The sequence below is a fragment of the Mchenga conophoros genome, linkage group LG3 (genome assembly GCF_057382185.1).
Source record: "Mchenga conophoros isolate Kocher_MC1m ecotype Shallow Benthic linkage group LG3, M_conophoros_male_GT1.1, whole genome shotgun sequence".
NCBI lineage: Eukaryota > Metazoa > Chordata > Actinopteri > Cichliformes > Cichlidae > Mchenga > Mchenga conophoros.
In genome coordinates, this window is record NC_140528.1 from 37,502,521 (window position 1) to 37,515,833 (window position 13,313).

Genomic DNA, 13,313 nt, shown 5'->3' on the forward strand with positions numbered 1-13,313 from the left:
GACGGCTGCTGTCACTCTGTCAGGTTTAGATCAAATCAAACTAAGCTGGCAGTTTATCTGAACACAGGCAGTGCTTATTGTAAAGTATCTTTACTGCAGCTGTGTTAAAAACATGGCTGCCCTCTCGCTGTAATGAGACCAGCTGAGCAGAGTTACTGATCTGGAAGCGTTTATTTACAGTGTGGTAAATATCGATGCACAATTAATCCCCGTGCTCCCCAAGGCTACCGTGTGTGTCCATTGGCGTCCGTGTTCGTGCTCCCCGCTGTCGTGACTCTGCACACCCTGTGCGTGCTGTTCTTCCTCTCCATGTTCCTCCTGTAGGAAAACAATAGAGGCAGCCGTTAAACACTGACCCCGCGGGGACACTCACTCACTCACTCACTCACTCACTCACTCACTCACTCACTCACTCACTCTGACTTGGGAGTCTCACGCAGTAATCCCACATCTGTGGGAGCTCCAAGACTCTCCTAAGTAGCTCCCCCGGCGAGCCCTGATCAGCAGCAGGTGTGTGGCTTCGGGTGTGGCCAGTCCCCTAGCAGGGCCACACCCACCAGGCCTGAAGGTGCCTGTAAACAAGAGTTCAGACACACACACACACACACACACACACACACACACACACACACACACTCATATCTACAAACATGGAGAAGAGGGGCAGCAACACCAAAAATACATGTAATATAACAGGTCCATAACTGCTCAGGGATCCTGGGTCGCTCAGACATAGGACCCTGACAATAATACAGTTTGTCTGTGTAACAACTGTAAAAAACTATTGTAAGGAGCTGGACTTCTTCAAGTTTGTTTAAAACGTTTAATCCAGTCAAATAATAAAGAACAGCTGGATCAGTTTTAGTCATGTTTAGTCAGAACATCTGTTTCCTTTTAAGAAGCTCGAAAAATCCACCAGTATTTTCTCACTTTATACATATTGTGAATAGTTTGTATTACTCTGTTGTCCTGAACTAGAAGAGGAAACGGATTCTGTTCTGTTCTTCACTCATCACCTACCTGACAGCTGACACCTCACACCTGTTTCTCACCTGCAGGTCACACAGGAGGAGACACAGAGGCTGGAGGGAAGGAGGCTGGAGGGAAGGAGGATGGAGGGAAGGAGGCTGGAGAGAAGGAGGACGGAGGGAAGGAGGCTGGAGAGAAGGAGGCTGGAGGGAAGGAGGCTGGAGGGAAGGAGGCTGGAGAGAAGGAGGCTGGAGAGAAGGAGGACGGAGGGAAGGAGGATGGATCTGCTCGACTGATAGTTGGTCTGTCAGTTTCTGCTGTGCTTCTTGTTGTTGTTGCTCTTCTTATTAATCTGATCTGCAGAAAATATGAGAGGGGTTTTAGCACAAGAAAACAAAACCAGAGAAAAAAACGTAAAAAAATAATTGAAAGGGCTGCAAAGTATTCAAAGCTGAATAAAGCTGAGCCTGATGTTGCATGAAGTCACTGTTACCCAGCATGACGAAAAACATGATCAAGGACAGAAAGAAACTGATGATGCCTCGTGTGACTTTTCCTGCCTCGTGTGACTTTTCCTCCTTAAGTCCAGCCCACTGGGAGACAGCTTGTACTTTGTTCTCCGTGGTTTGTAAATCCATCGTATCAAATTTGACAGAGTTTACAAACTGTTATAGACTCAGTTTGGGCACACAGGTAACGGCTGCCCTGAGCATGAAGGTGTGTCTGCAACATGATGAAGCTCGTCTAGAGCAATGATTACAATCTGCTCCGGGGCAGCTGGAGAGTCCTGTTTGCTGTTTGCCTCCTTTAGAAAATAGAATAAGAGCCAGAAACTTCTTCTCAACACAAAATAGTCTTTGAATGTGTTTTATCTTATTTTCTAGGGTCCATTAGAGTGACCGTGGATACAAAGTGATGTTAGTGGAGAATTAAAGGTTTTAGTAAAAAGTGTGAAGGTTGACAGTTTGATTACAGCTGCTCAAACTGGTTTCCTGTTCTTTGTATGTTTGTCACACTTATTAAATGTTTCAGATCAGGATGATGTAGCTTTGGATTTGTTCCCTTAATAACAAACATCTTCATTTACAAACTTCAGTTTGTGTTTTCTTTGTTTAATATTTTAATGTGTTTGATCTGAAACATTTAAGTGTGACAAACATACGAAAACCAGGAAACCAGGAAGGAAACAAACTCTGTTTCACTCTGTTTGTTTCCATCTTATGTTCTTATATGTTGTTTGACTGCAGGTTTCCTCAATCTTATAAACAGAACATTTGCATAATGACTGAAAGCAGCCCACTGAAGGAAGAATGGGCTGGGAGGTCAGAGATCAGTGGGCTTTGGTCAGTGGTTGTTGATCATGACCTGACAGATCTGTATCCTGTGTGTGCACCCACTGTGGGCCTTTTCTGTGCTTAGTGTCAGCCTGAGCTCCATGCAGGCCTCAAAGGCCAAGCAATTCAAAAGCTTCACCAAAACAAGGCACCACTCAAATAGCTGGACCCAGGCTCGCCGCCCTTATGGAGGAAAACATAGAAGATGATCTCTGTGAGTTATTTTTACTGTCATATTATAAAATGTGATGTTCTAGCATCATGTTATTCTTCTTAAGCCTTTGAAAAGCTTCCTCTGTGTCCATTAAACTGATGACTTTAGTGCTGCTGTCTACTTGTTACATTTAGTACTGTTTCATTTTCAACCTAGGAAGATCTGTAAGAAGGACTCACAATATAACATAATACTGTAAGATTACTTACAGGTAAAATACTCAGATTGTACTTAGATAAAAGTCATCACAGACTCGCCCAGCCTGACTGCCTTGAAGTTCAGGTGTCTTCACTGCCTCCTCTGATAAGAGCTGGAGACCTGAGTAGGTTCGTCACCCATCAGCAGCAGATCACCTCTCGATCGGGCACGTTTTCATCTGGGAGGCTTTTAGAGCTCACTGCCCTCGGCGTCGCTGCTGGAACAACCAAGTTTTGCTATTGAATCTTTGACCTGCTGATCTCACAGAGGCAGGAGACCCAGAACATCCATGCCAGCTTCAGTTTATGCTCTGTCCTGTCATCCAATCAGATTTGCATGTAATACACTGATATTCAGCCCCAGCCTGGTGTTCTCTCCATCTCTGACCTTTCACACAATTTAAACTAACAAACTTTCTCTTTAAAACTGTTTGTCAATCACAATTTACTCGATTTATTATTCTTCTATCACATATTTATATCAGTCATAATGAACTCAGTATGATCTGAGCTGTAAACCTGTATTGATCATCACAAACCTTTATAGCACTTCAGAGCAGCTCCTTCAGTGGCTGCGGCACCCACGATGTGGGACGGAGAGATTTCCTCCCCTCTGCTGTCAGACTCCACCACAAAGACTTTGCAGCTGATCAAACACACACATGTGCAATAGGACTAAGTGTAACACTCTTTTTCTGACAACGTTGTATTTGTACTCAGTTGTATATAGCATGTGTATTCTATTTTTATCCTATTATTCTATTCTATTCTATTCGGTACAGTTGTGTACAGTTTCTTATTCTATTCCAGGGTTCTCTCATGTTTGCTATGTAACTGCACTGTCCACTTCCTGCTGTAACAAAACAAATTTCCCACATGTGGGACTAATAAAGATGCTCTTATCGTTACTGTATAACCACAGGTTCACTTCACATTTGGTAGAATATAAAAGGACAAAGCTGGACAATTGTCATCACATTTCTCATTAGTTGCTGTTAGCACAAGCACACAAAGAAAGCAGAGCTTTAGCTTTAGCTCCCTACATCACTTTTAAGCCTGGATGTTGAGGCTTTTGCTTCCTCTCAGCTGTGATGACATCTCTGTCTGCTCCATCTCACCCAACATCATCCATCTGACCTGATGCTACCTGACAAACTGAAGATAAAATATTAAATTCATTTTGCATCACTTACATTTAAAATACATTTAAGGTGGATTTCTTAAAAGGGAAGGGACTGACCTGACTGTTGTGTCGAGACAGGTGTGAAGGGAGTTAAATCCAGTCTTATACTACGGACGTGTTTGGTTTTGGTCTGTAATACGTTGAGTTTATTATCTATAAGTTAACATAGCAAATCCTCCATCCAGAGGCTAAAGTGATATCAGAGCTAGACTACTTTAAGTGGAAACAGATGATCGTCTGAGCCTTAAATGAAATAAGGTTAAAAAGAAATGCTGCTATCGACAGTGTGAGGCAGTGAGCTCTGTTATACCATATTTTTTAATTTTCTTTATTATTATTATATTATAGTGTTATTACCTTCCTGTTACTTCATAATAGAACGACAGTTAATGGTAAAAGTCTTGAATAGTTTTGAATTTATTTTTCCATGATCACATTTCATTCAATCACTCGTGGACTTGTGTGAATGTTACATGTATTATTTTCACCCGTGGATTTACAGACACTGTGTGAACAGTTTTCATTTTATCCAAAGTTTTACTTGATGTCCAACTGATAAAATCACTGACAGACAACAGAAGCAGGAGCTCAGAGAGAAATTCAATTCAACTTTATTCATAAAGAGACAAATCACAACGTTTGGTTTTATTTTACAGAAACTTCAAACTAAACCAAATTCAGGACGTGTATTAAACCTGCAGCTGATCCCTGTCTGCTGTTCACTACCTTTGATTTCTGTTACCAGCATCATCTCATGTTCCCCAGGTTCACTGACAACGCTGAAACCACCAGCGGGAGACTAAGAGTGCTGATTTAAAAAGATTCAGACATTTTATTTTGCTGCAGCTCAACATGAGGCTGGATCCTGATTCTTTTGTTGTTTTTGTTTTCTCTACATCAAGAAAACAGCAGCAACAAGAAGCACAGCAGGAACTGACAGGCTGACCTTCAGTCCAACAGATCCTCCTGTGTGACCTGCAGGTGAGAAACAGCTGTGAGGTGTCAGGTAGGTGATGATGAAGAACAGAACAGAATCCATTTGCTCTTCAAACTGCTGTCAGACATTATCTGCTGCACTCTGATCACATCACTCAGACCAGCTGCTTTCTACAAAGTCTCATCAGCAACATCTTTACAAACCAACATCAGATTGTGTGTTTTGTGGTCTAAAGTTTTGTGCCTCTGGTTTCTCATTGGCTCACACTCTTGCAGAGCCGTAACACGCCAGAGCGTTCTCACTCCCGAGGCGTAACATGTCGACGTTTTGTCACGTCCCGCGGCGTTCCTGAGGAACGCGAAAGGAGACCTTCGGCGTTCTTATGGTACGCGGTGGGTTATGGCTGGAATCCAGTGCAATGACGCTCCCGCGGTAATAGACGTTCCAGCCCTAAACCTAACCTTATCCCTAGCCCTAACCATAACCTTATTCCAGACCGTAACCAGGACTTTAATGATGTTAAATAGCGTGTTTCTAAGCGATTTGAAGAAAAAGAGCGAACATGTGTAGGTTCAGTCCAGACGGTTCTCATATTTCCTCTTTTTCCGAGGTCGTCATTTAGGAACGTGGTGGGTAGCCGAAAACGTAATATGGTGACGATTTGTCACCTAGCGTAAAATGTTACGCTTTGGGAGTGAGAACGGGTTGAACACGCACATGAATGAGAGGTGGTGAGTGTAGTTCCTATTGACAGGGTATTGCAGACCATCCCGCTAATTGCCGAATTTACTTTTGTCTGTCATATTTATGATGAAAAACAAATGTAATCAAATTAGATATTGATATTTTCATATGGGAATTGATCCTGCAACATGAAACGCTGGGATTGGAAGTTCAGCATCGCTCCGCACATCATACCTGTGAGATGACAGACAGCAGTGTGGAGGAGAGTGCGACACAAAAACACAGAGATATGACTGACAGCTGATTTTTCTGAATGTCGACCTGCACTGAGGACAAACTGTTTGGCTGCTGAGTTTGGTTCTGTTCTGTGGATTTGTTTACAGTGGGGCTTTTTGTGCTGAATTAAACTTAAAGGTTTGATTAAAATATTAAACAACAGTAAGAATGCCTGCTTTTGTAACAGAACAAAAACACAAAATTAGGCAATTATAAGGCTTTTCATAAAAACACTACATGCAAAAGGGTTTGTCAGCACACAAAGCATTCACATTTGCCAAGTAAAGCTAAAGTATGAGGCTACACATGATAATCAATTAAGAGACATTTGGGAGCCACGAGACGTGCAAGATAATCCAGAGCTTAGATCTAAATAAGGAAGTCTTAACTCAGTAATGGAGAATATCCTCACACATTAAGAAGCACCGAGGGAGGGAAGTCCTTCATTACTCTGTCAGTCAGGTAGGTGATCAGTGAAGAACAGCACAGAATCTATGTACCTGCATGTTCAGCTCAATTTGTGGATGCAATAAGAAGTAAAGTGAGAGTGATCAGCTTACCAGTGACTGTGATATTAACCAGGTTACTGATGGCACCATTACTGGACTCACACCAGTAAACTCCGGTGTCGTGAGGCACCAGCGTACTGATTGAACATGATTGATCACGTTGCTGTTGTCCCCGCCCATCTCCACACTCAGCCCTCTGCAGTTTGCTTGTGTTTCTCCTCACAGTCCAATCAGAAAAGCTTTGGTCCTCCTCACAGATTACAGTCACAACATCTCCCTCAGAGAAATCAGAGCTGTGAGGAAGAGGAGAGGTTAGATATCACTCACGACTGAACTTCTGGGACCGCTCCGCCCCCTGGTGGCCTGATTTGATAGTGAAAAATTATTTTCTACCAGGCTGATGTAATAAAGCTGTGGAATCAGGACTGAGGTTTCAGGCATTTCCCCTCGGCTATTTGCAAGTAAGAAGAGCAAACATCTGAAGAGGCACAAGCTCCAACATTTTAGTAATATGAAGAACAACTTTGTTGCCTGACCAGCACGTTGTGGCCTGCAGCCTTCATAGGTTTAAGGTTTAAAAACATTTTTAGGATTATTTGGTTCAGTGGAAACTACTGCTACTGACAGTGAAAACATTTGCAGACCTTTTCAGAGGATGAGCATTTGTTCGAGGGTCCACTTTCTGCCCTGAGCCTGGTTCTGCCGGAGGTTTCTTCCTGTTAAAAGGGAGTTTTTCCTTCCCACTGTCGCCAAAGTGCTTGCTCATAGGGAGCCATATGATTGTTGGGTTTTTCTCTGTATCTATGAAGCGCCTTGAGGCAACTTTTGTTATGATTTGGCGCTATATAAATAAAATTGAATTGAATTGAATTCTGCCAGCTCTTCATTTCTGTGTATGCACAGGATTCTCTCCCTTTCCTCTCCTTTCACTGGTGGGTGAGAGGAAGTGGGCAAATTCTACAAATGTCATTTAAAGATTAAACGACTCACTACATGTTAGCTAGATAACACACATGTCTTAAAACCCTTGTGTCATCCTTTAAAAAACTTACGTTGATCACCCTGGGGACCAAAAAAGGTCCCGCCCCAAAAAGTGCAATAAAAATGTTATATACTAATATCTTTTACCACTTTAAATGAGTCAGTCTTTTAAGACTACTTCTGCCTGAAATATTCACATAAAGTTTTAATTATATTTTCGTTGTTTTAACCCTTTAAATCCCAGTTTTATTACATGAACGCCCTGTTTTTTTAGCCCCAAAAAACAAAAAAACTAAATATTTTCAAAAAAAACCATTTGAAGTAATATTTGATTGTTATTATAATTAGGCCTTTAGATGGACTAAAGATTGGCACCAAGAGTCATTTCGATCGCCTTTTATTTTTTTTCCAGGAGCGCATTTCATAAAATGCACACTATCGACCACGCCCAAAAAGTGCAATAAAAATATTAAATATTAATTTTTTTTTCACTTTAAATTGGTCAGTCTTTTAAAACTACTTCTCCCTGAAATATTCATATAAAGTTTTAATTATATTTTCGTTGTTTTAACCCTTTAAATTACAAAAAAACTAAAAAAAAAAATAAAAAACTAAATATTTTCCCAAAAAAACATTTGAAGTAATATTTGATTGTTATTATAAATAGGCCTTTAGATGGACTAAAGATTGGCACCAAGAGTCATTTCGATCGCCTTTTATTTTTTTTTCCAGAACCAGAAAATGGTCTCCAGGCGGCAAATGCTGCTCGTCGAGGCCGAAATGAGTGCATTCTCCCGGGTTAACTCGCGACGATGATCGGGGCATGTTGCGTCGGACTCCTTTTTCCAGCGCACACTTCCGGTACCACGTGACAACAAATACGTCATTTCCTGTTGACTAAAAAAAAAAAATGCACCCTCTCATGGTCCTAGGGACCAAAAAATGGTCCGCCCGATCAGCGGGCGAAGCCGCTGCTGCACGCCGGAGAAGAGGCGTCATTTCCGGCAGGTCTGTCCAAGCAGCCCGCTGTTTTCCAGCAGAGGTCAAATGTGAAGCAAGGGCGCCACCCGGTGGACAAATAAAAAAATTACAACTCTAAGGCCTGTAGTCCAAAACGAAACCTAAGCTGGAGACCTGACGATCCCTTTGACCGTAATTTTTCTGGCGTGAAAAATAGCGTTTATAATGGAAGTCAATGGGCCCAAAACGGTCCCTAGGGTGATCAGTGTGAGTATTTTTGCTGCTCAGCCGTGTTAGGCTGATGCAAGAAAATCAGACTGAAATTTTGAATCTTTTACAAAAACGAAACCGGGTGGCAAGTTTCGCTATATTACACCCAACACAGTGGAAATGGCGTTCATACGAATGAAAAAAGTGGCACAAAAAGGTCCCAGTATGACACAAGGATAAAGACCTGGATGGCTGCTAACTTTCTGCTTCTTAATTCAGATAAAACTGAGGTTATTGTACTCGGCCCTGAAAATCTTAATAATATCGTATCTAAGCAGATTCTTACTCTGACATTGTTGGGGATCACTCCTGAATTTACTTAAGCCTTAGAAAAGTAAAGTAGCCTAACAAAGTAGCTAAAATCGTGGACGTACAGCATTTGGACAGAGAGAGTGATATTAATTTTCTTTGCAAACAAACAAGAATCTTCAGGGTGCAATGTGTGCTGGGCAGCAGCCAGGAGCGAGGTCTCTGGTGAACCAATCCCTCGCTACAGATTCTAGCGAAGGGACGAGGCGTGTCACATCTCTGGTGGGGATGGAGCCTCAGTGCTTCTTTTAATATCTCTGAGCTTTCCCAATCACAACTATCTCTACTGAACTTTGGCTCCGTCTAAACAGTTCTTTGAATTACTTACTAAAACAATATATGACAGTAATGAGAAAGTGGCCACTTTCATGAGTAAATCATGTAAGCCTTATAAGATTTACTTATATGTAGTCTATGTTGTGATTCTACTGGTGTTACTGGTTCTGCTGGTGAGACGATGTGTTCACAGGAAACTTGAAGGTTTGTACATATTCATTCTTATTCATCGTGGTATTTTGTTTCCATTCTGTCATCATAATTTGGTCCATTTAGATTCTTAAATCATAAAAGTGTTTACTTTAACTCATTTCAGCAGATGGAGAAGATGACATCACCAGTGACATCACATACAGTGTTGTGAAATCATCAAATCCTCAACACCCTCCAGTCAAAGAAACCAGAGATGGAGGTTTGTGTGTTCACCCAGGTGTCATCCACATACCTGAACCAATGACTTGGTGGTGTTTCAGGGTAGGATAGCAAAGCCCTCTTTCCCACGTCTTCCATATACAAGTTGCCCACAATGGGTGAAACTGGGGAGCCCACGGCACACCCATGTTCCTGCCTGTAGAACTGACCCTTGCATGTGAAACAGGTGGAATTAAGACACAGTTTCAAAAGCAAGCACACCTGGTCCAACAGCCTTGTCTTGTTCTAACTGCTTCAGACAGTCTGTCACCCTCGTCCTGTGACCACTTCCTGGGTCTCTTTCAGTCTTCAAATATAAAGTTTTTACAGCTTATAGATTTTAAGTTCTGCTCCAATTATTTGGGTAAAGACAATAAACACTTTGATGGCCTATAAGTGAAAGTGAAAATGTGATAAACCAATAATATAATTAATAAATAATAAATAATTATATTTTTTGATAAGTGAAGTTCACTGAACTAAAAGGAAATTTTGGTTTGATGATGGTTGACATGTTTTCCAAATAGAAGTTTTTCCTCTAGTGAGGAGATGCAGGTGCAGCAGAGCATTGCTGGAAGAAATGATCCCAAGGGTGGAATCTCCTGAGAAACCTTCAGAGACACAGCGAGAAGTAGGGACCATAGCTGACAGCCCAGGCAGGGGTTGAGGTCAAAGGTCATGCTGTTTGGGGACCTACTGGTCATCATGAGAAGATTCTGGAACCACAGCAATGACCATAAAGCTGCACTGGATGGAGAGCTGTGCCACGGGGCTTTCCAGAGGTAATCACGAGGAGATTGTGGACAACAGATGGAGATCTGAAGGATGAGGGGAGCGTTCCAAGCTCCAATCGACAGTGCAGAGAGGAAGGTCAAGGATGGCATCGTGATTCTGTGAACAGAAAGCAGAAGCTATGGTGGTGACGGGGAATGACTGACAGCAGTTTCCTATGAACATCACCTAATGCTGTGTCACTGTGCTATGCATGCTTTGACACTCTGAAGAGGGTCTTCCTTTGTGTCATTGTTGTTGTCATTTGCATCATGAACAAGACTGCTGAAGTGAGTCAACAGGTGGGGTTACAACAGCAGTAAAATCATTGAATCCAATACCCTTTCCAAAAAAGGTTTTCTGCAGAGACGAAAGGACAATAGAGGAGTCATAAGTATCCCCCACAGGAAGAATGCATGAAATGAGGTGATGAGGGTTGATAGAGGCCATAAAACAGGAGTGCTGACAAAGGCCTGCAGCCTTGAAGATAACTGAAAGCCACATTGACAAACAGCAAAACTAACTGGTGTGTTTGTTATACCCATGTCTGCATACATTTGGACTCTGGTCATATGGACAGTGATAGAAACAACTGGAAGAGACATTTATGAAGCTCTGAGGAACTCAAACCACTCTGCATGTGTGATTTACACACCTGGAGGAGATGCACCACAAAGCTGGAATGATTTTGCAAATGTTAATTTCTATGTTTGACTGTTAACATTCATTTGCTTACTTGGAGGGTGTCAATGGAAAATTGTATTTAGTAGTCAGTATAATCTTTTAGTGATATAAGTTTGCATATGGTAGAATGCTGCATGTAATCATTCTAGGGTGTTCACCCCCACATCCTAGGAGCATGAGAGAGGTCGTACCTTGTCTTATTGTTTTATGGTAGGATTAACGTAGCTATGTCTGTTTTAGTCTAAGTGCCTTTTGGTTTGATGAACTGCTGGACTTTGAGACCAGCAGGTTTAGGGAAGATCTTATGGGGCCACACTCTGACCCCCCCCCCCCACACACACACACACACACACACACACACACACACCCAATGAAGTATAAAATAAAGACCGGGGCAGTTTCTCAGGCGCGAGTCTCTCAGTCCGGAGACTGCCCTTGCTTGCAAGAAATTCTGTGTGTTTCTCTTCTCTGAGTCTTTGCTGAAGAAGTATTTTAGAATATATTCCTTAACAGAGAGAACGATGTTCGTCACAGTTCTCTCCCTCATGCACGAGCAACACAAAGAGCTCTGGTGACTTGCGTCTTGTCTTTGCCATTGTAGTAGAATTCTCTTGGCGTTCCAGCAATAGGTCTGTGCTAGATGAACGTATCAGCAACCTTCAAACACGTGTGGAGAATTCATTATTTCTTTGACAGATTCTTTAGTAAATAACAGAAAAAAGAAAGTAAGAGAAAAATCACCTGCACAAGTGCCGAGGTAGGTCTCCCTGCAGGATTGGTTTTCCCTTCATCAGGAGCAGCGCTGGGCTGTTTAAATCACGGACAAACAGGATCCTACAGTTGTTTATGTTTTTAAACCCATTTTGCACAGAGAGGCATTTTTTGGAAAATGCATTGATAGTAATATTGAATATTATTACACATCAAAAAAAACAACTACAGTAAAATAATCACATCGTGACGCCTCTGCCTTTCTAAATGGAGGGACAGTAACTGTGTGTGTATGTAAGCGTGTAAAACCTGAAGATGGTAAGATTAACAGTATTTTGTCTCTATCTACCATTCTGCTATTCATCTCAACAATAACGTGGCGCACAGCGTGGCGTGAAAATAGCCACATGCCTTTGATGTTGCGTGACGAACTCTGTATTCCTCGTCCACACGTAAAGGCAAAAAAGGAGTTTAAAAAAATCATCATTTTTGGTGATTCGAAACGCCGTTTACGTGGACGAAACAGCTGCGTTTTCAAATATACCCGTGTAGGTGCGGACGTAGCGTAAAAGAGTTAGTAGTTTATTTTCTTACTACCTGTAATTTATTGCAGATTAATTGTATTTGCTTAATTGTTTACTAAATGTTTGAGGTGTGAAATAAACTGCAATGGAGCAAATTATGAGTGTGTGTGGTTGGAGGATGTGTTAGTGCGCACAAAGGGGGGGGGTTCTTGTAAAACAAAGGGGGGCCCAGCAAAAACAAGTTTGGGAACCACTGGTTTAGACGATGTTAGCACAGAAATATTAGCTTCTGTCATGACTGATGAAGTTACTGGTTAATAAAGTTTCCAGTAAAGTGTTTAATCGCAGCCACAGATTGACTCTAAATATCCAGTTTTTCTTTAGTGCATCTGTAATAAATATGTGCAAGTTTCAGTGCTTCGTTTGAACTGTATGATACTTATACTGACCCAGGGTCAGTGTAAAATACAATCCTAGCTGTGTGAACAAAGCCTGGCTCCTTTAATCCTGCATGACAAACCTCAGGATGCAGGTTATTATTACTCTTTCCTGCTGGCACACCTGTCACACCTGAGAGTCAGCTAGAAACGTACAGTGACGTGGACATCATGCAAAGACTGCCAGACTCTGTAATACTGCAAATGATCAGTGACTCAGGTTAACAAAAAAGAAAGTAAGAGGAAATTTAATTCTATAAAACGTGAAAAATTCCACACACATGTAACTCACCACTGTGTGAACATCACAGGGGAGAAATCGTTTCTCTGAGTCAGAGATGAGTGTCAGTAACACAGAAGTTGTCATGGTCCCCGCACCTCTCCAGCTGACAGCAGTCAGGCGCTTTGTTTTGTTTATTCTCCTCTCTCGCCTCTGCTCTCCCTTTCTCTCTCGTCCTCTCCCACTCTCTCTTTCTCCTGCCGGGGCGGAGCTCAGTATGGGCTCCTGCTCCTGGCCCACGCACCTGGAGATGATCAGCACACCTGCCGCTGATTATGAGAATTGGAGTCCTACTTAAGATGGCGAGTCTGCTCTACTCGTCGCTGGATCGTTGAGCCGTCAGCGTCAGTCGTCCTGCACTCTGCAAAGTTTGTTCGTGTCTGAACCAGGAGACTA